Raw genomic sequence first — 24,062 nt, forward strand, 5'->3', positions numbered from 1 at the left:
ATACTTTAGAACATTTCTGTGCAGCTTTGAAATTTATATTTGCCTTTTAACTTAATAATTATTTACTTATGAATGCAAAAATAAAATAAAATATGGAAGATTTTAATCGTTGATGATTAAAAAAAAAAGTTTTAAAAAGTCAAATTTGGATCCTCTCCATCAATAAAAGCAGTAAAAAAACTTCTACATGATTAAAACACTACCCTTAAATGATAATGCTTTTCAGTAAAAGTATATTAATATTACAAATAAATTCTTTATTTTATATCAAATACAGCTTTTTTAACTTGATTTCCTCATGGAAACTACTGTGGTAAATGACACAATTCACAGAGCCATGAAACAGGCAGAAGAAATATGTTGAGCATGTTAAAGAATAAGAGTTTTTTTAACTATTCTTTGTGCAACTTGTATGATATCATATGGTCTGCTATTTCAATAAAAGGAAGGTTCACTGGCCTACTCTTAAATACAGATTTGAAAATCATAATGCAAAGCATAAAATATTAATTAACATATTTATTTAGGGCTACTTTTTAGAAGCTTACACAATGTTACAATTGTTCAGCACATGACATTTTGACATAAAGGCAGGATAGGCTCCTCAAAAGAATAAAACACAAATGCACTTGCTTAAAGTAGGATACATATTTATACAGGAAGATGAAGATTCAAAATAAAACCTATGCCTATTCACCTATGGTTATTTTAGCTCTACCTCAAAATACATAAACAAGTGAAACAATCCAACTGCTGATGAACAGCCGTGAGTTTCACAGACTGTCTCTGTACTTATTAAACTGGACATAAAATGTGCACACTGCTTCTAAACAAAAAAATGTAGTGGAGTGCAATTTTACTTTAACAACATGGCTTTTCTGTAAGCACACTAAAGCATATTCTAGTCACAGAATAACCTACAATTAAATCAATAAGCATTAAGAATTTAAATAGCTTCCTGGACTGGGGACACAGAATTTACTACAGGGTACCAACAGTCTCTATTTGGCAAGGCCAGAATACTTTGCTGAATAAGGAGTTCAAGATATGCATAATGTTTAGCTGTAAAATATTTTAGCAAGTATGGCCCACAATGATGAATTAAGTGAAAATCAAGAATTTTTCTAATCTTTCAAAAATACTTTTAGGTTAAAATTAATTAAACTTCTTTCACAACATTTTTAAGGGCACAGAGTTGGGAAGCAACTGTAAAGACATTCAATTGACTACAATTTTAATATTTGGTTCATGTCTTGTAAATTGATCTATGAAAAAATCAAGTGTTCAAGAGATCAGTTGTTGTCTAAACAAAAATCAAATATTAGCTCCTAGAGAGGATTAGTTGGGGTTTTCTACAATAAAAATTATAACCTACCATATAGAATTCCTTGTGAGAAATATATTGATAAAATACTTGCACTTTTCAAGTTTCTCCGGACAGTTTTCATGAAATCTAGTGCCTAGTCCACAAAGTCCTTCATCCTTATTTAAAGTGAATATGGATTTTGACACAGGTTCACAATGGTTACCTGGGAAAATTTAGCTTGCTTTGGGCATAACTGAAAAAAGTTATTCTTAGAAGCATTTGCAATTTTAGGTGGATGCTACTTGAGAAGTACATGTAAAAAGGTGAAAAGACTGACCTCTGTCACCACGGATGTGTCAGTGTCTCCATTACCCAGATTGAATTTAGCTATAGTTTGCATAAAGAGGAAGGGTGATTCACCTTGGATCACAGATTCAGTGCTCAGAAAAAGGGCAAAATTTTCAGTGACTTTATCTATTGCTGTCACTTGTCACTGTAGGGATCAATTTAACTTTACAGCATCCAAAGCACCTTTTGCTCCTTTTTGCTGCCACAGCACAACTCAACAGGATTCTTTCATTGAGTGCTCTTAGATCCCCCGTGACTACTTAAAACTCTCAGGGTAATTGTGTAATAGAATACAACCTGACTGGCTGCAACCTACTGGCTTTCCGGCACACCAGAACAAAAGCAAATCAAAACAAGACAAATACCCAGCATTCAAAAACCTCCTTCATTCTTCTACTCTCCAAAGCATGATCATAGGAGACTTAATGGGTTTTTCTAAGAGGAAGAAAAGGGAGAGGGAAGATAAACATGAATAATGTGAATATCTAAGGATTGCTAACAAAATTCAGGAAAAAAATGTTGGCCACAAGCATTCACTACAAAATTTAATTAATTGCAAGCAAAGACTGATTTAAAAGACCTTATAAAAGCAGCATTAAACAGAAATCTAGACCTTCAGGCAAGAAGTTCTGATGTAAGATTAAATGCTACACAAGGTTATACCATTCGAAGTCTCAGTTTTTAATATATGTTTTTCTTTAGCTCACTGGGTAAATCTGGCAAACAGAATTAGCTATGCAAGCCATCTATCCAACATCCCCACAAAGTCAAACAGAATAAGTAGTTACAGCTCTTCTTCATATCATATGCTCTTTAAAACAGTTATTTCCTATTTATTATTTTTATTACATACAGGTAGTTACTGGCACATGACAGAAAATTGAATGTGTTTTATAAAAAACACTTATAGATCTTAAATATTGTTTAGTATTTAATAACATTATCATCCACATTGTTTGCAACCTAAAAAGTCAGATTTCCAGGGGAAGCAGAAGGAGAGATGATGGACCCTTTAGCTCTAAAAAACCTCTATATAAGAGTCCTTGCTATTCCTTTGAAATTAGTTAGGGGAGGGGAATTAACGCTAATAAATTATTCAGTAAAATGTGCACAGTTAAGTGCCATTTACAGTATTTTAAACATTGATTTTCAAACTTTCTTTTAAGAATAAGTAGTCACAGAGAAACAGGGCTAGCAAGCTATTTCATCATACGAACCTTTGTTGCTTTAAAATTATTACCTTGGAAGGGAGGAAGTCACTCTAAATAAGCCAATATGATGTTGTATCTGATTTGATTTCAAACTTTAAGGTTTGTATGCTCTCATACTGCACCCAGAAATTTTGCAAACATTAATTTATTTCCCACATTCAGCAAGGCTGCTGAAGTATTTAACTAAATATTTATGAGGTTTTTGAGGAAAACATTAAATCATCCATCTACTGGTAGGTGACAGGAAAATTGAAGTAAATACTCACTGGTTTAGTATATATATATGTGCATGTGTGTGTGTGTGCCCACGTGTATGTATAAATTTGTTTACTTTTTTCAACTCAACCCCCAGTTTGGAGACTTAAACCAATTCAAGGACCTAGGTGGGTATGGAAGGGGAGTTACAGAGACAACGGGTCTGAATCAGCAGGTTACACATCACTGTACTGCAATCTAGATGAGCTTTCAAGATCAAGGCATTTCTCTCTTACTGACAAGAATAATTCATGTACTGATTGTGGTGTTTTAAAGTGCACAGTCTTGTCTCTAAGTATCTAATTACAGCATATGTTTTGAGATAAATCTGAAAGTATAAATAATGATCTATTTCCATCTTAATGTGTGGTTCTTCTATTTGGGGCTGAGAACAATCTCCCCTTAGAGCAATTATTCTGGCTAAACCTTGATGTTAAAGAGATAGATGACCAAGACCACTAAAACTCTTCTTACTCTTATGAGTGGAATTAAAAGAAAAACACTGAATTTTCAATACTGATTATAAAGTGTGTATTTCAATACTGATTATTGAGAGATTTAGAAAATTATAATGCATCTTTTCAACTTCAAATCATTACAGCTCTGTATGAATCTTTGTCAAATATAAGAAACACACAATCTTTTCTCATATACATATTACCTGAAGAACACTGGAAATATTATGGTTTGGCACATACACTGTAAATACACAGGCTTGGTCAATTCCATCCTTTAAAAGAGAAACTTTATGGCTTTTGCCTTATTTATTTTCTAAGATGTTTTAAATAAGGAAAAATTTATAAAAGTGATCATTGTTATTGCTTTTATGGTGTATTGAATAATCCACAGAAGACTTTTTACCTGCAGTATATATCAAAAAATAGCAGTTCAATAAATTTAAGAGGCACCTTGAGCAGAAGGCAAGTAAGGAATATGAATGCCACTGCTAAGGAAACAAAACCTGCTTGGAACTAAATTTATTTCATCCCAACAGAAGAAATTCGGAAAACTTCAGAAAGACAAACAAACAAACAAACAAGAACAACCACAGACTTTAAAAATATGTAAAATAGTTCTGTCTTTTCAGAATACAAAAAGAGCTGCCTCTGAATCCTTTACTGGAATCAGGAATTGCATTCTCCCCTCCCAGCTGCACTATGGAGAGAGGGCAGTATAACTCTACAGCCTACTAAATACACTATTGCTAAGAATAGGCCATAAGTTCTGTACTGATGTTGCAAAGACTCCGAAATGAACTTTGTCAGGATTACTTTGTACTTTTCTTGACCTACCTGGAACTTTGTTTTAGCTTGTTCAGCTATAACAGCCTAACTAGATGGCTATGACTAGTTTGGGTTTTCTTTTTAATAACTCTGTATTAATTAACCATAATCCTGTACAGAACTCTTGCAATAAGTACGTTGTTATTTCATGTATAACAAAAATCACATGGCTCTAACATAATGGTGTAAAGCAGGGAAATATGGCTTGGTATGACAGTAGAGGCTTTAAAAGCGAGTTGTAAACTGTGTGTAATGTAGAGGAGCACTGGGAGAGGATAGTGACAGCAGTGACCCAGGGCTGGCTCTAGAGAACCTACACCTGTAAACTCAACTATGGACAATTAAAGAAATGCAGAATAACAAGGAGAAAAGCAAGAAGTATCCAGTATATGCAAAATGTTTTCTATATAGTCAATTCAGCTTTAATATAGACCTGCAAAGAAAGAGCAAAGTTTGCAATCTGTGCTAGAAGAACATGGAAATGACCCTGAGCAGATCCTACAGTGAGGGGGAGGCAATTATCATTAACATTATATTGCTCTTGTTAATGGACTCAGGATCCTGAAAACTTGCATGTCCAACTGAAGATGTCAACTCGAAGAAGCCAAGGAGCAGTGGAAGGGTGAATATAAGTGCAAGAGAAGGGGTAGATTAAAACAAGTCCATGTTTAATAATTTTACTTTATTACTATTACTGATTCTTCCACAATACAGGAGGGTTTGTTCATTTGTTTTTTTCTATATTTTCCTATCACAAATTTGAAGCAATGAATATTCTTTAAATTTTTAAATTTAAGATTTCAGTTTCACAAAGAAAAAATATTGGTTTTTTGTATATAAGATTTGTTTACTTTTTGCCCATAGGAAGACAGAAACTTAAATTTAGATCCCTGCAAAATGGTACTGAAAGATTTTTTTAGTGTCTCAACACAAGGATATAACCTTCTAGTTCAGTCAAACTCATGCAACCTGATGTTCATTTGGAACAGTTTCCCCCACAATCTTCCACACAGTTTTTCCGTTTACATATCCTTCTTCTCTTTGTATGTGTCAACAGTTTCATTTGAAAAGAATCCACATGGGTGTATATATTTGCTCGGGCATTTGAACAAAAAGTAGACTTTTATGCTTTGCTGTCTACTCTGAAGATTTTTAATTCTAACAGAGTACTATTGGAACAACATTTTTAATTTCAGTTTCAAGTAGCATAGACTGGAAGAAACACTTGATATCTTGATATAACGCATTTATTTCTATAACAACCTGCTCTGACAAGACCTCATTATACTTCAGGCTATCATCTGGAGCATCTGTTCACATATCCCTTAAACTGTGAAGTGGGCAATGTATCAGCACAAAGTGCATGCTAAAACATCAGAGCGATACTAGGATCATCCCTTCTCTCATCAGAACATATTGTCTGCTACCTGTGAAGAAGCAACATGTAAATAAAAACATTAGAAGAGGCTACATAGAATATGTTTTCCCCATGGAAACATGGAGCTGTTTCTGCAGGACAAGCAACCTATAGGCAAAGTAGATTGAAACTGTTCTAGGTTGAAGCTACTCATTTTCACTTCTTTGCACACGTTACAGCTTCTTCAAGCAGATCTGGAAATATGAATGACTATGAGGTTTGATTGAAACAAGTGCTATTTCCTTACTAACTGTGCTAATTCAGCAAAATGGTAAAGCTGAGATGAATCACCATGCAAATCTGTGAGAAGCTTTAAAATACTAGCTGCAAAATGAATACACATTTTATATTTGTTCATAAAGCCAAGAGACTAAAACTCTGAATCTTCCTTATGTCTGCTGAACTTTACAATACACTACAGAGCAAGAATTATAATATTAAAAATTTTAAAATAAACCCCAAACCTTGTATGAGGTACAGTAATAACCATTCAGAATAGAATTGGCTATCGTTTATATTACATTATTATAATGTGTAGAGAGCACACATTTCCTGATGTTCTCTATTTACGTTCTCACATTTATGTTCTCTATTTACGTTTCAGTACAAGACACATGCGCAGCATACTTCATTAAAAAGTAGCATGTAAGAGAATAAGGCATACTGTTTGCATCAGAATTCTAGCTGCAGAGGACTTTAAAAATATCTCAGCTGCACTTCCAACTTTATGTTCAGTTTTCAATGTCCTATAAAAGAAAATACGTGAATATTAACGTGAAGTTGGCCACCATTCTGAAACCCACTGACCACCTGTTTTTTACAAAAGAATAAACATGGTAGAAGCTACACAAATACATTCAAGTGTTGTCCCAAAACAGACTACTAGATGCAACCAGCAAGCTCCAAAGATGTTCTGCATCTTTCAAAACATGCAAAAAACTGATAAACACCAACAGCCCTCTAAATGTCAGAGAGCATCCAGGCACAACTCCAGAGACAAGATATCCTTGTTGAAGATGCAGCTCCTGAAAACAATTCAGAGGAGGAGCTTAACCTGTCTTTTTCCCGAAGCTGATCCACATAGTTCCTTCTTCACTAACAGTACAATAAGATAAACCTTCCTTAACTTTTTCTCCTGGAAACTATATTTTGTCTGAATAGGGTCTGCTTCAGTAGGGAAATATGCCTAGAAGATTCAAATAAGCATCTTCCATGGTTGCAAATAGTTGGCCCAAAAGTGTTCTTCTGACTGACCAGAAGGCACTATGATTACACAACAGCATTTCAAATTATGTGCTTGCATACTCAGGTGCTGAGCAGGCTGGAAACAATGAGACTGCATACCTCTGGTCTCAAATCGACTCCAAACTCCTCAGTCTATTTCCTGCCTGCTATATCTCTCACTGAATACTCAAAAGCAAGAATCAAAACAGTTCAACAGAGGAGGAAGAATGAAAAAGTACCCAAAACAATTAAAGGTAAGAAAAAAATTAAAGTAAGAACAATTAAGGTGTCAGTTAACAATTTTTCTGACCAAAATTATGCAAAATTCTTATTTTGGATCCAGGAAATATAATTAAAATGTGGTGAGATTCGATGTAAATGAGTTGTCATCTGCAGGAGGACTCAGTACTTCAGTAAGCCTGAGGACAAGAAGCCTAAGGACATCTATGGACTATATTTCCTGGTAAGTTTATTGTATGCATTAAGGAAAAAAAAAAGTCAAAGAAAATGGCTCAGAAAAGTGTAATTCTCCAAAACGTATGGAGAACCTATTCTTTCTAACAAATGACTTATTTTTGATGTCTAAAATGTCTTCAGTTTGTAATTTATTTTAGGGATTAGAAATTTTTAAAAGTTCAAATGACTCCCAGTTGTCATGTTATGCCAGTGTAATGACATTGTTATGTGTAATATATCATCAAACTGACAATTTTGTAGTACAAAGGGGAATGAAAGATAATGGATTGCAATGAAGGACCTTGAAAAGGTAGGTTTCAGAGTTTAATGATTTCAGTTTAGGAAGAAATCCTTTCTCAGGGTTGTTCATCTTGTTATTCTATTTTCTTCTTCATTTAGGCTTAAAATGTTGGTAACAATCTAATCACTACCAAATGTTTTCAACAACTGTATTTTTAATAGTGGCCTTGCTTCAAAGTGTTCTATATTGCTGCCAATAGCCTGGCAAAGTCTCTGAAAATTACAGACATTTAAAAATGGTCATTGTCTATATATAATGTTCTGGCTATTGTCCATTTTCTAACACTAAATGAGCAAAATCCAATAAATTATTTTTCCTCAGGCTCAAGACATTCCTTCTTCTTAGAATTTATGTGAAACAAGTATGCATGATATAGAAGAAAGTAAAATATGTTTTACTGATTGTGGTATGTACCCAAAATTGTAAGAGAGTGCTGATAATGTCTCTCCTTTTATTTGGTTATATACATACACACACAGGCATATATCTTTAATAAAAGTAGAACTGCTACAAAAGGAAGGAAAGACATAGACTGAAAAATAGCCCATACTATTGTACCAGCTTCCAGCTGCAATTAGAGCTGGAGCTTGTACAAACCTTTTCACATACCAAGTGCATATTCTAGCAATTCTGAGTTAGTTGCTCAACTTTTCAATCTGAAAATGCTCGGTCTGAAATGCTCATAAAGGAGAAGTAGATTCTTATTTTTAAACATGTCTTCATAATTTTGTATATTGGGGGCAAACTGGGCAATCTCTGAAAGCACTGGACCACCCATAGAATAGTGTTACTGGTAGAGCTTCACTCAGTTTAAGAAAACTGTGCTCACTCAGTGTCGCTAAGCACACAAGACTGAGAATACATCCAGAGTTCTTCTCCTTATCATAATTCCATGTGATTTGAAGTCATTGTTCCTCAGGGATCAGTATTGGTACCAATGCTGTTTAATATCTTTTTCAGCAGCACAGAGGGTGGGATTGAGTGCAAGTTTGCTGATGACACCAAGGTGTGTGCTGGAGGGAAGGGATGCCGTCCAGATGGACCTTGGTAGGCTTCAGAGGTGGGCCCATGTGAACTTCATGAAGTTGAACAAGGTAAAATGCAAGGTGCTGCATCTGAGTCAGAGCAATTCCAAGCCCAAATACAGTCTGGGCAGAGAATAGATTGAGAGAAGCACAGAGGGGATGGACTTGTGGCTGTTGGTTGATAAGAGGCTCAGTATGAGCTGGAAATGTGTTTTCAGGTCAGAAAGTCGATCATGTCCTGGGCTGCATCAAAAGTAGCATGGCTAGCAGGGTGAAAGAAGTGTTCTTCTCCCTGTCCTCTCCTGAGATCCCACCTGTAGGGCTGCATCCAGCTCTGGGTTCCCCAGTATAAGAAGAATGTGAACCTGCTGAAGCAAGATCAGAAGAGGGCCATGAAAGATGATCAGAGTGCTGGAACCACTCATCTATGAGAACAGATTGAGGAAATTGGGGTTGTTCAGCCTGGAGATAAGCCAGGCTCCAAGGAGGCCATATAGCAACTTCCACTACCTTAAGGAGACCTGCAAGAAGGCTGGAGGGACTTGTCACAAGAATATATAGAGATAAGACAAGGGACAATGCTTTTAAACTAAAAGAGGGTAGGTTTTGATAGATATTAGGAAGAAATACTTTACCGTGAGGATACTGGAACAGATTCCATAGAAATACTGTGAATACCCCATTCCTGAAAATGTTCAAGAACGGGTTGGGGGGGGATTTGAGACAACTGGTATAGTGAGAACTCTCCCTGCCCATGGTAGAAGGATTGGAAGGAGATAATCTTTAAGGTCCCTTCCAAGCCAAAGCGTTCTATGATCAAAGACTTTGCATGTCCAAATTCTAATGGCTACAAAAAGCCTGAAAAAATAAATATATCTCTGAAATACCACTATATTGTGTGTAGGTGGCAAGATTTTGAACAACATGAGGGCTACAGTGATGACTGCTTTGGTAGGAGATCAGAACTCAGCTGATTTCAGCCTTCTCTGCAAGGGACCCACAACAGGGCAAAGTGGAAGTTGTTGGACATTTGTACATTTCCTTGTATTTACAGAGAGAGAAGAAAGGAGAAAGTGTGAGAAAAAATCTTACAAGCAACAAGGTGTGACAAAGAGGGTGAGGATGTGCTCCAGGTAGTGTACCAGTCATTCCCTTATAACTCTTGCTGGAGCAATTTGTTTCCCTGCAGTGTATGTACTTGACCACACTGGAATAAATATCCATTTGCAGACCTTGAAGGACTCTGCTCTGGAATGTTGTTCATTTCCTTTTAAGATACAAAAGAATGCATATTTTGTGTGTATATTTTCAGATTCTCAGACCTACTATTTATTAGTCATAGTGCATCACAGTGGTCAAGAATGCTTTCTAATGCAAGATTCATGTTAGTTTTGAGTTAAATTATTGTACTTCCTGGAGTTCTGAATGCCACAGATAAATAGCACAAGTTTAGGAAGATTCACTTGCTATCAAACATCATATTCGACTTCAAAAAAATTCTGTATTAGGAGATTAGAGGATTGGACTCAAATCAGAAGGAAGAGATGCCACTATTATGATATGTCTTTTATGATGAGTTACCCTTAGATTTGTCACACTCTTTTTGTTTAGTTAAATAACAAATAATTTTTGTACATCAATGTACAAATGTGAAAGGTATAGATACATAAGATATATGCTTAAGTGTTTATATGTATTAAAAATATGCACATATGTCTAACCCTTGAGAGTATCCTGTGCATTTGGATTTCAGATTGCAGCAAACATTTTTAATTATTTGCATGTACAAAGCTATATTTGGCAGCACATTTTAACTTTTATAGTTAAGTAAGGCTCAGATGAGAGATTATTCTGAATGCTAAGAAGCCATTGGAGAATTTTAGCTCTCTGACTATAAAGAGATTGACTTGTGATCTGTAGTGCTGTGTCATTCACTCTTGTCACTTCTTTGCTAACGGAGCATACAGGGGAGATCAAGAAAAAGCATATTAGAATCTTTGCCAACCTTCCACTGACATTTCACCCCTACAGTGGAAGTATTGGAAGACAACAAAACTGTAAAAAAAATTAACTCTTTAGCAGTTGGGTATCACTTATCAATTTAAATCTAAGCCACCACAAAACAACAACAACAACAACAACAACAACAAAAAAAAACCAAAAAAAAAAAAACCAAAAAAAACCCCACTTGCCAAGGACTCAATATATATTAGCAAAAATGTGCTTTAAAGGATATGATTACATATCACTTTATCATAAGTGGGAAGGAAAAAAAAAAAAAGAACTAGATTTTCCATTTCTCAAAGTTTTAGATGTCAACAGCACAAAACTGTTTCCATGGAAAGAAAGAATATGACCACCTGCTTTTTATTGTCACATGAATAAATCATGCCAAAGATTAACACTCTCACAGAAGTGTGTGATTTCTTCTTTTTTGTTTTATTTTGTCAGCTGTGCACATTTGTTTAGTTCCTGAGGTGAAAGTTTGGTCAGGACAGAAGGAATTTGATTAGGGTAAGAGAGAAAGGGAGAAAATAACTGAAGACAGGAAAAAAAAAGAAGGCCTATGAAACATAGAAAGAAAGCAAATAGGGAAAATGGAGGTATTATGGTGTAAAGAGCCTGAATGAGACAAAGATATGGAACTGAATTAAGCAACAAATCAACATAAAAGAATGAATGCCCAGATTAAAAACTCTGAAAGTCACCTGGAATTGATGGCACCCATCTCCATTATAGCCACCATATTCTGCTCATGTCAGTTGATTTTCTATGTATTGTAGCAATTGTGGGCTTTTTTCTTCTCTGCTTTAATGGTTTGGGAGTTCTTTTTCTCTTCTTTCTACCATGACCAAAAAGACAGAGTGACCATTGCAGTGTTCTTGGTATTTCATACAGAGGAAGCAAATTGAGCTTTAAAGCTATGCAACAATATTAGTTCAGTCCCATGCTCAATAACAGTTCAATCAAAATCATAGCCCTATTTTCCTCAAAACGTCTTAGTGATTTCCCAACCTGGTATTAGCAGAGCCAGGTATTGCTTGTCTGATGAGACCGCATGCAACAGTATCTAGGGTACTGCATCTGCTTGTGACAAACTTTTTTGGCTACAAACTCTCCCTCTCTTGTTAGTGATTTGAAGAAATCTTTTTTTGCATGTACATATGGTCATGCAAGTGCAAGGGTTCCATTCAACCTGTTTTGTACTTGGAATTGAAAGTTAGTGTATTCAGAGAAGCCCAGCCCTGAGAGTACCTACAATATTCTTGCTATTACATATCCCACTATACTTGGTTCTGTTTAGCAGTAGCCTACTCTGGTGTAAAACTAAATTTTTTTTTTCCCAAATAAAATGTGCATTAATGAAAATATGTCCCTGAAGTCATGATGAAAATTTGATAAATAAGCCATACACCAAAAAAACAATGAATAAAATAAAATCTTTTAAATGAAATTTTTAACATTTTCCCACTACAGTATAATGTGAAGTAACGCGGAGATTTTAATTTAATATAATATGCTACAATAACTATACAGTTCTGATTAAAACCAAACAGGGAGAAAATTATGTATGCATTAATAATAATGCTCTCTTCATGAAATCCTATAGCATTTTTTTAACTCCCTAAGGATGTTTCAGAATACATTAGAACTCTCTGGTTACCCAATGATGTGTAGAGATGACACATTTCGTGTAATTTTTTTTTTAGCAAATTAGTACTTACTAAAAATGACATGAATGAAACAAAGAATTAGAATTTAGGAAAATAGTACTCATTAAATTGGATTCAAAAGGGGAGGATGCCAGGGAGGAAACAACCCTGAGATATGTTTTCTGTCATTTCTTCAGCCATTCAACACATATTTTCTGGATCAGTGAAAATGAATAGCACCTTTTCACAGATGCGTGTTAATTTCCTTTTCTCTCTCAAGCTAGTAGTGTAGTTTTGCAGGAAGACAGCATGACTGATCAACTGTTTTCCATGCACAGTGTTTGGTTACTGATATTTTCTCAACTGAGAAAGAAAACAAGGTAAGACTGACTTGGTTTAGCAGCTTTACACTGACTATTCATTACTGACTAACATCATTAGCAGGGAATAAAAGGTAAATTCTGTGAATGGAAAGTATAACACCCAAACATGTGAGGTCCTGAAAACTCTAATTCCTTCCCTTGGCTTCTAAGACAGGAAGAGTGCCAAAAGAGAACAAAGCAAGGTCAGTAATTAAATGAAGCATCCATGCAAGTTCTTGAGAGGTGGCACAGTATAAGGGACAGTTGCAGTCTTACCAATTAAAGATACCTTGAGGTCATACTTACTAAACCATACAAAATGGGCTGAAAGACTAATGACTCAAATCAGCATACACAAACTCAGATTTTAAAATGGTTGTCTTTACTGCTGTGACAGCTGCTTTATAGACTATTGCATTGTTAAATGGATCAGTATTCCTTTGATGTTGTGGAAAACCTGACATACACTCATAATCGGAAACTGACTAAGAAGACATTAAATACAGAACTCATTTAGGTAACTGCTATCTTTCTTTAAGGACTTCACTGTGAGCTGGTTAACTTCCAGTCCAGTAACGGAATATAATTACCTGTTACTTTTCTGTATGAGTTATTCCCTGCTATGGCCGTAAAAGAGAACGGAGAATGTAGATGTAGCAAATCCGTTGCTTTCTCCACAACATAAACAATCAGAAAACAGTCGAATGCATAGAGAAAAGGGACTAGGGAGAGGGAATCTTTTAACCAAAGGGTAAACCCTTTATAAGGGGAGTCATTTCTTCAAAGAAACAAACTCAAAGTGGTGATGCAGGCAGGGAAAAAAAAGTTGTTCTCAGTATTCAAAACTGTTCTCCATGGTCACTTCTTCTGCAACATGCAGAAGAAGCAGGCCTAAATTGCTGTCCAGAAATTTTAGGACAGGCACTGCTCCCTTGAATAAATAACTAGTAGAAGGTGGGCTACCAACATATGGGAGTTAAAACCAGTTTTCTCAAAGCAAGGACTGAAAGCCCACTCAGTTCCAGAGTCAAGAATATTTATAAAATGATGATAAAAATCTGGGGAATACAGAGAGGATAAACTTGATATTACATTATTCAAGGTCATAAAATAAAAGTTGGAGGTGAAGAGCTCTAGAAGAACTTTTCAAGAATGGGCAATATGATAACAGATGAAATTCAATAATCACTGTCTACTTAAAAAGCATTAATACATGTAAACTGATTCAGATCTCCACCTAAATCTTTTTTTTCCCTTCTTTTTTTTTTCATGGTGGTGATGCACCACTATGAAACTAATGTTGTCCGCCAATATTTAAAACCTGTTAGTATTTCTGGTAAACAAGAATAAAGAGACACCCTTTAAGAACAAGAGTTTTCTTTGCTGGCACCCTCAGCTTGACAGACTGACCCTCTTCCTGCTATGAATCAGCCCAAGGCCTTGTTCAGACCACTGTCTCTGTAGACAGAGGTACTCCATTTTCATATCATCTTCTCTTTCAATTGCTAGGGCTGAGGCAAGCAAGTATCTATGGTTTATGTGTATGTCCTAAAGTATTAGAGAGAATGATCAGAAAGGAGAAAAATATTGCAAAGATAAGAACAAGAAATGTATATGAACATGAATGTGTAACTATGTTTCAAAACCACCCAGTGTTTCAGTTTGGAATGCACTGTACAATTACATATAAAAATATTAATTAAAGACAGAAATATGTTGTCCTTTTAATTACTGAATACTAAGATAAGCAAACTCAGTATTTAAGTGTAACAATATAAACATTTAAGAGAACAGTCATACAAATTACTGCAAGAAAGGAAGCCCCACACTTAAGTTCCTCCTGATTGTCCTGGTTTGGAGGACAGGTGTCTGCTAAGACAGGCAGAAGCCTCTCTTTGAAATGGAGAATGTAAACCCCCTCCCTCCAAATTATTATAATTTTGAAATCAAGGGGCTCTCATGCAAAGATATGGGAATTAGGAATAACAACTCTTTACTAGGAAAATTAAAAGAGAAATATTGTACTACAAAGAACAAAATCCAAACACTGACAGAGTCAGAATACAACCTGACACCCCGTCAGGCAGGGTGTTGGTAGCAGTCCCATTAAATGGTGGCTGCATCCTCCTGCAGTGACGGATGTGATTCAGTTGAAGCAGTGATCCTGTAGAAGGTGCAGTTTCCCTCCGGAGGTCCAGTGGTGATGTGGAGAAATCCGGTTTTCCTCTGGAGTCCAGTGGAGAAAGGGGCTCCCTTAGTGTCCCAAAATCTCTTTTTTTTTCTTGGTAGGAAAGTCTTGGTTCTTCCCCCTGGCTGGAGCATCTCCCAATAGGATGAAATAATTTTATCAGTCGCACAGTAAGAGTCAATGGGCCATTAGCAGAACTCCCTGGAGAAGCATGGGGGGTGCAAAGATAAAGAACAATGCCCCGCCTGGTTTCAATGGATGGCCCATTAGCAGAATATCTCCCATGGAGATAAGGATCACTGCCCCACCCGGTCTCAACAGATGGTGATAGAATAGATACTTTTGGTCCTGTATTGTAACCCAAGACACTGATTGAACAGAATAATCTAACAATGTTAACAGGAAAGAAATGCAGATAGAAGAACCTAAAGTATTTATCTGTAGTGGAAAATACTTTATGTGATGAAAATGTTATTTAAAGGGAAGAGTTAAGTTTGAAACTTTCAAATACCTTTAATTACCTTTTAAATAATTTTTTTCAAATATATCTTGATTTAAGCTTGTACAAAACAGCAAGAATTTGAGGCATTCTGATTTCAATGGTTTGATTTAGGAGGAAAAAGTTTCAGTGAATTATTAAAATTTACTGTAAGCACTTGAATAAATTAATACAGATTTATTTTGATACCAGCAGTTGAATTTTGGCAGGGACTATAAGGATATGCTGATTTGCTTCTATAAAAGCAAATGCTGATTCATTTGAGATCTTCACAAGGCTTTTTATATAATATTTCTTGAGTATTATATCTTTTTTCTTCCAACACAGTATAGTTTATTTTAATAATGAATGAATGGTGCAACCTGATAAGAACACATTCCATATGAAGTTTAATCTTGGGGTGTTTATCTTTAAAGTATTTTTTCATTACTGACATTATGCGCATGTTCTGATAGGTTCCTTGTTTCTGTTAGGACAGAAAGGACAACTGATTGTTGTGATGGTGCATGCCCCCCACATCCTTTCCTTGTTCCACACTGTGATTTCAGAAATGCTCATTAGCCCTTGGTCTTGACAAATAACACCTGGACTAAGCTCCTCTTGAGCCTCTCAGAAACACTGTCAGCTCCCAGGAACTAGTGCTGTCTAATGAGCTCCTGTTTTTTTAACAAACAGCTTTGGTAACTTAAATTTCTTCCCTGAATAACAGCCCAAGTGGAACAACACTTTTGTTATTGAACTCTCAAAGAAGGTTAGGGACCCAAATTGATGCCAGGATGGAAAATTACTGTGGCTGAATCCAGTGCTCTTGCAACCATATGAACAGCAGTTCTAAATGAGATGCTCTGAGCTCTCCTGGACCCCAGTGGGCTGCAACCAGCAACCTCCCTCTGAGTGAGGCCTCTCAGAGATAGCAAACTCTCAAGCTTGCTGTAGTTGGAGGACTGAACAATGATGACACAGCCTGAGCTGATACCCCCACTCCTTGAGGCTCTACCTTTCCCCTATTGTGAAGGCGTAAAGATGTGAGTACTTCACTGAATTTGAGGGGAATTTTTCACACGTATTAGTCTCACGCATAATCCTTTAAGTCTGTATGTATGTGGCTGTGAATATGCAATAGAAAAAGTACTATGAAAATTGCTCTCTTAGATTCTTAAGTAACTTAGATTCCTAAGTAAGATAGGCCTATAAACGAGTTACTGTTGTGCTTAAAATAAATTCTATAAAATATTCTGCTGAATTATTTAAATAGGCTATAAATTTAGTATTTGGTAAGTTGAAGTGCTGTTAAAGCATTTAGACCTAAGACATTGGTTCAATCCAGGGCTAAGTTTGGCAAGGGAGTCTACTCTGAACCTTGTGACTCAAAGAGAAAGTCTCTTTTGTTAATTTTTATCCTTGCTCTTTTCCATCCTCACCCTTTTTACATCCCCAGACTCCACACAGATCATTTTAGTTTTAGATTAATTGATTTTTCTCTGTGTGTTTTAATCATCTAGTAAGTAGTAGAGTGAACTTTTTAAACAGACCTTTTCAACCTTTCACTTTAATAGTATACCTGGTTTTGCTGATATATTTGCTTTTTGGTTGATCCTTTGAACAACCTAAGACACTCATTTGCAACAAATGGTCAGAGAGACGATCCTTTCCACGCTAATGTAAATCAGTAAATACTGAAAATATTGCAAGGAAAGACGATCCTCAAAATTGTGATGGTTTCTCCAGCACAAGAATTCAGATAAGTTAGTATAAGTTTAGAATGAAATTTCTTCTGCAAGAAACGTATGACTACTGTCTTTGGCAACACCAAGTGCTTTTCAAAAAAGCAGTTTCTAATTGCATGATACATGTTATAAGAGATATGAAAACCTACAGAAAATCATTACTTCGCAACTTGAGCTTTTAACTTGAGGTAGTAAAGTTGAAAGGTGTTCTTTTTCTCTAGTTATCAAGGAAAGGTATGGAAGATCTCATCATGATAGACTAACACAAACGTTATCTGCTAAATGACTATTTTTCACACAGCTGCTAAGCTTTGATGTGAATTTATGTAGCCTGTGTGAAGACACCTTAATGAAATATGACCTGACTTGTATCTCTGTACTTTAGCAGGTAATGACATGTGCTAGAGACTAGAGAGCATTCTGTAGACCAGCATTAACCATGACTTTCTTTGGTGCCAAATAATTCCTACATACAAACATACCATGCACTAAACATCTGTCACATGAGCTGAAATGAAGACACTAAGAAAGAAGAGAAGATTTAAAGCTACATTTGATCCAAGACAGAATGATACTATTGGAAAATAGAAGGCATAGTGACTGCCAGAGTGTACAGACTTCACAGAATATAAGTGAATTTCTCCTGGAAAATTATATATAAAAGCATACTGTCAGTATATAATGGTGTACAGAGTTGTCCAGGGCTGAAACATCAAAATATATTTCAGAGCTAGGGTTTGTTGTTAAGTTTTTATTCCATAGTACTGAAAGAATTAATTTAATGACTGCTTAGATGACATTTATTTGTAAAATTATCATTGTCATTTCAAGTGTCATTTTGACACACACAGCAGTTAAATGTTTTTCTGGGAACAATCATAATTAGGGAAAAAAGAGGGATTGGGGATGATATAGAACCACAGAATACTTTGTATTGAAAGAAATCTTTAAAGGTCATCCAAACCCTATATAATGAACAAGGATATCTTCAAACAGATAATATATTTATATTTATATTTATATTTATATTTATATTTATATTTATATTTATATTTATATTTATATTTATATTTATATTTATATTTATATTTATATTTATATTTATATTTATATTTATATTTATATTTATATTTATATTTATTTATTTGTTATAATAAAGACTTCAATATTTTTATGTTTTGAAAAACTAGAAGACATATTCTCCCTTTAACTGCACAGTGCAAACTTATCCTGGAATTTTACTAGAGTTCTTCCCCAATCTTCACTATCTTTACTAAAGAGAAATAATGAATAAATTCCTAATCAAGAAAAACAGCTAATACAAAAAATTTTGTATAGTAACATAAATTGCTAAAAATCCCACCACTTCAGCTCTAAAATGCTGCAATCAATAACATTTTCAAATTATTATGGGTTTTTTACCCTCTAAATCAGATTAGTTCATGTTACTTTGCAGGCTTATCAGGTACACATGGATACATAAGATGACCATTAACTTTTATTTCTTTTTCCAGATTTTCCTAGATTCCAGCAATTTAAGTTTTTGAGATGGAGTTTTCTTGGTTTCCATCAGAACAAAAAGATTCTGTCATTAGCAAGATACATGTATGACCTTCAGAACTGTGTCTCCAATTTCTTCCTAGCCTCCTGTTGGTCTATTCAGTCTGCAGTCTTTTGGGACAATGATGAGCTGCATATTTCTTAAGCACAAAATAGCAAAATAAGGTGCTCCTCTCAGTTGGAGTATAAATGTAATTGCAACACAATTAATAAAAATAATAAACTCAAACCAATTATATAGACCATATTAAAGGCTATAAAATAGGGCAAACTTTGACTTATTCTAATCTCCAATGGCAGATTATTCTCTATAAGAATCTCCATAACTTATGCTTTATCAGAGGCTCTCATATGCTTTCCTCTGGATTTATACCTTTTAGCTTTCCAAAGAAAACCTATTAAAACAACCAGCATGGAAAAAGTAGAATTAATCTTTACCCCAATTCTTGCTTGCCATCCTATACTCCATAAGAGTATATTGTTTCACAATAGTAAATTTTCCTTGAAAATTCTTCTTTATATATCCATGACACGATAAGTATTCTCCAAACTAATTGAATCTTGGACCATGAGTTGCAGGAATAAAAAGCATAAGAATCCAGACTTAAGTAACTTTTTTAAAAATTTTTTATTTTTTAAAGCAAACAAGAGAGAAACAAATATTTAAACATTTTTAACTTAAGTTGAACTTCCAGTTTCTTTAAATGAACAAAGTATGCATAATGAAAGTAAATTTTACATTAAAATGTGTAAAATACAAGATTTGGATCCTCTTGAGTGTCTTAATATTTCTTCAAAATGCCATAGAATAAAATCAAATTCCGCTTTGTTGTAGCAGTAGTCAAATGAGAGTTTAGAGAAGAAAAAAAGAGAAAAAAGTAATTTTTTTTAAACTTAATATAGTTAATTGCAGCTTTCCTCAACAATAATTTTTCCTAGATTGCCTTAACTGCTAGTTATTTTGTGGATCAAGCAGGGTAGCAATACTACTTTTTTTTTTCTCACACACAATTGTGCTGTTTTTCAAACCACATGTATATTATCTTACCTCTCATTTTTCAATTTTTCTAGTTTCCTCATTATAAATCATTTTTTCTGTTATTTACTTCAACTTTATTCTTAATTTATGTTTAGAATGAAATTTATGTCACCTAAGTTTTCTTTTCAAATGCCCAATCTTATTAAATTGCCCAGTATAATTAGCCAGGAAGAGTCACTTCCAAGGAGCATTTCATCCCCTGCCAAGATGGGAATTTTCCTCAAGTTTTATTTTATCAACTACTTGTGATGCTGTGGCTTTGGCATCTTCTCTTCAGGTGATTTACACTAGCACAGCTGCAGTCTTGCCATCATTCCTTCCCTTTGCTCCTACCTCCTTTCTTCAGCAAATAAGTAGGTTTGAGAAACATCCAGGGAGAAGAAACCACAGGGCACAGTTGCAGGGGGATTATGGTAGCCCGAGTTTTGTCTACCTTTTAAAGCAGTGATCTTCACTTGCAAATTAACTCTAGTTCTTGAAAATCTGTCCAGGCCAGGTGTTGAAAGGATCCAATTTCTTCAGATCTTCAGAAGTCATTATTATAGGTTGGTAAGCATTCTATTGCTAACTTTTTTGAATGTTCATTTGCTAGAAAATTGAAATAGTGTACTGTTGGCCTTCCAAGAGTGATTAACTCCACTTTAATCTGCTCTGGATAATTGTTATGTGCTTCTAGAACTGAAAACACATCCAAATTGTTAGTATTAATCATTTGCTAAAGTAGAATACCTTCCTAACTGCTTGTAAAAATAATGGTGCTCATACATTGTTTCAGCATACAATTTGTACCATAAATTGTAACAAGTTATTTTATTGATATTTAGAGACAAATAAGACTATCAGGGGAGTCCAAAATCCTACCTTGTTGTGCTTTGAGATGTCACTATTAATGCTGCAAAATATCTGTTGCTCTATTGATTCTAAGACTTTTTAACTTCAGAGAAATATTTTTGAACCATTTCCACAGTTGTGAGAACAAAGTAGTTGATATGCACACTTAATTTTCAATGGAATAAAATTATCTACAACATCAGCAAGACTTTACAAGTTTCTGTCTCTCCAGAGGCTTGTAATCATAGATAAGATCGCTAACATTGGTAGGTATAAATTTCAAGTGAATAAAGTGTTTTCTTTGTTGGTGATAAAGTCAAGGTAGTCTGATTTGCAAGAATAACAGCAATACCAGAGCAAGTAGCGGTCCTAAAAAGAAGGTAAATTTGTCTAAAAATAAACCCACACATATTAGAACTGCGCTTCCCCTGACTCTCCACAATACTCTTTTCTTATCTCGATTTCAAAAAATACAGATTCAAGAAGAATTTGAGAACATTGCCTAAACTGATGCTGACTGCTGCCGGATGTACCACAATCAATGCTCACATCTGTGACCCAGATGTGCTAGTTTTGACTGGAGTACAGCTAATTTTCTTTACAGTGCCTAGCATAGAGTTGAATTTTGGATTTGTGCTGAACAAAATAATGATGACATAGAGATGTTTTTCCTATTGCTGAGCAGAACTTACACAGAGCCAAGGTATTTTCCACTTTTTGTTCTGCCACGCTAGTGAGGAAACAGGGGGTGCACAGAAAATTGGGAGGAGGCATAGCTGGGATAGGTGACCCCAACTGAGCAAAGGGATATTCCAGATTATATGACATCATGCTCAGTATTTAAAGTGGAGAGAAGGAAAGAGGGGGCTGTTTGGAGTGATGGAATTTGTCTCCTCAAGTCACTGCTACATGTGATGGAGTCCTGCTTTCCTGGGGTTGGCTAAATACCTCCCTTCCCATGGGAATGGTGAATTAATTGCTTGTTTTGCTCTGCTTGTGTGCACAGCTTTGTGCTTTCTCTATTTAACTTTATACCAATCCATGAATTTTCTAGCTCTTACCCTTCTGATTCTCTCCCTGACCTCCCTGGGAGAGTGAGAGAGCAGCCGTGCTGGGCTTGATATTGATTGCTTGCTGGGGTCAGACCATGACAGTCCTTTTTGGCATCCAGTGCAGGGGCATAAAGTGTTAATGTCAGATTTGTAAACTAACTTTCTGTCCAAGACTTAACTAGGGTATCTTTGTTTCTATATACTGAAATTGTCTTTTTCTGCTGCCCATGCATGACTGACATACATTACTCAGAGTCTCATCTCAGAACCAGGTTTTTGTCAGCTAATAATCAGAAGTTTCTTCTTCAGTTCTATGCCGTGAAAATTAAGCCATTAGGACATTCATTGTGCATCTGCATTTGTGAATATGCAGATGTTGTCTAAGATGTAAAAGTGATATGCTCAAGTTTGAATTAATGATCTTACACTAGCTTTTACCATACCTTATTATTTTCTACCTATGGTACAGTTAGATGAGCAACTTAGCCTCTCATTATTGAGAAAAAACCCAACATTTGGGTATGACATTTTCCTTCTTTTCTGAGAATGAGAAAACAATGTAGAAAATGAAATTATTTGAAAGAACTTTACAAAAAAGTACATGGAAGAGTATTTTTATATTGCTCCTCCTTTTTAGCCATTGCTTTTTCTACACCATTCATAACTGTTTAAATGGTAAATGGAATTAACAGTGAATTCAGATATGTGTTGAATAGTATGAGAATCTTTCTTCTTCTGGTTAGCTTGTCTCATATGTAATCTCTGTAAAGATGAAAAAATACTAGCATCTTGCTTTCCTAATGGGTAACAGAGATAGATGAAACTCAGAAATTTAATTTTGGAGTTTAATATTGTATTCTATGCGCAAAACCTTCACAAAGAAGCTGTAGATGAAATTATTGTAGGAAACTAAACCTACCCAAGAGCAAGTGGAGTACTATTGAAGCATATCTCTTATGTAGGACGTGGAAAATATGCAATTATGCTACTATCTCTCCTCACTTAAGCATGTTTCATCAATAAACTTACACATCTTGGTATCTATCCAGAAAGAACCCCAAACAACCCTTCTGTAAGAAGATGCTTTTGTGTACTGAAACAGATGGGAGAGCATGTTCTCCACAGTCAAAACACCTCCTACAATCATCTTTTAGCTTGTGAATATAGAAATGGTAGAAGATGAATGTAGCCTCTAAGGAAGCTAGCAGAAGGAAGAAAATTATCAAATCAGATGGGTTTTTTTGTCATATGCTTATGAATAGGAGAAGTTTGAAACAAGCAGCTGTAAGTAATAAATAAAAATAAAAATAAGAAGATATTTAAAACATTTTGTTCACATTTATTTAAAAAAATAATCTTGTAAAACCTACAGAAAGCTGAAGGTCTATTTTGAACCAGTTCTGGAGAAGTATTCTGATATCAAGGTCTTGGGGTTTTTTTAATCCATCCTGTAAACACTTTTGTGCTTGCTACTTGTGGCATGGCTTTCCAGGTTGGACATTCACCTTTACAAATTTCTGGCTTGTGTATTTACATCCTGCTAAAGATTAAGTTGAATTCATTGGGAACCTTTCAGTGAGTAGTATTTCAAGTATAAGGTGTGCTGTCAACTTCTTGGGCCTAAGTCAGAGCGTCTGGCCTGAAGACATTTGAATTTAAACTGAAAAATGACTTTTTGATATCTGAAACACAGAAGTATGTATTTAAAGGAGAACAAAACAAAAGGGTCTCTTTCATGGAAAGGTGTGAGAATCATGTCAGATGAAATCAAAAATCCACTAAAAAGTTCATAGCAACTATGGCTTGGTCATGTAACCATGATAGAAGGATGCAAAGGTGGAGTGAAGAGTCCCCAGGAACAGAATACTATAATTCCTTTTTCATTTAAGAACTAATTGTTCAAAGAGTTTCAAGCAGAATCTGTAATAGGGTATAAGGGTAAACAATAAGTTGGTCATAGTAGGTAGTATGAAAAATCTAGGTTGTAACCTAGATTTATCTGAGATGATTATAATTACTAAAAAGCACAACCTTTGAGAAATTTATATATGTAAATGATAATATAATGAACTAGACTAAGAGCTGTTCCCCACATCTCCCATCCACTGCAGAAAATCTTTGTTCCTCCCTGAGCTTTCCCAGTTTGTTTACCATGTATCTCTGAATTTCAGTTTTTCTTCTGCTTTGATTCTCCTAACCATAGCAAAGCTACTACTTTCTTCTCCTTCGATTCTCCCACTTGCTCCTTTTTTCCCCATGTCTATGTTCCACAGAACAGACTCACTGTGACAGCCAAAGCTGCTGAGCTGTCCTTGCTTGTTCTGC

General features: G+C 35.2%; 1 long non-coding RNA gene across 3 annotated transcripts in view; it reads left to right on the forward strand.

Moving 5' to 3' along the window:
* Positions 1–255: 255 nt before the first annotated feature.
* Positions 256–24,062, forward strand: part of LOC116997023 — a 31,826-nt gene continuing 8,019 nt past the window's right edge. Inside the window, exons 1-2 of one of the 3 annotated variants that reach the window (XR_004418054.1) lie at positions 256–7,507; positions 8,762–10,958. This is a non-coding gene — a long non-coding RNA (uncharacterized LOC116997023). Of the gene's footprint in view, positions 7,508–8,761; positions 10,959–24,062 lie in introns of those variants that run through there. The other 2 variants (XR_004418056.1, XR_004418055.1) reach the window with 2 other exon arrangements.

Source organism: Catharus ustulatus, chromosome 1 (genome assembly GCF_009819885.2).
Source record: "Catharus ustulatus isolate bCatUst1 chromosome 1, bCatUst1.pri.v2, whole genome shotgun sequence".
Lineage (NCBI taxonomy): Eukaryota > Metazoa > Chordata > Aves > Passeriformes > Turdidae > Catharus > Catharus ustulatus.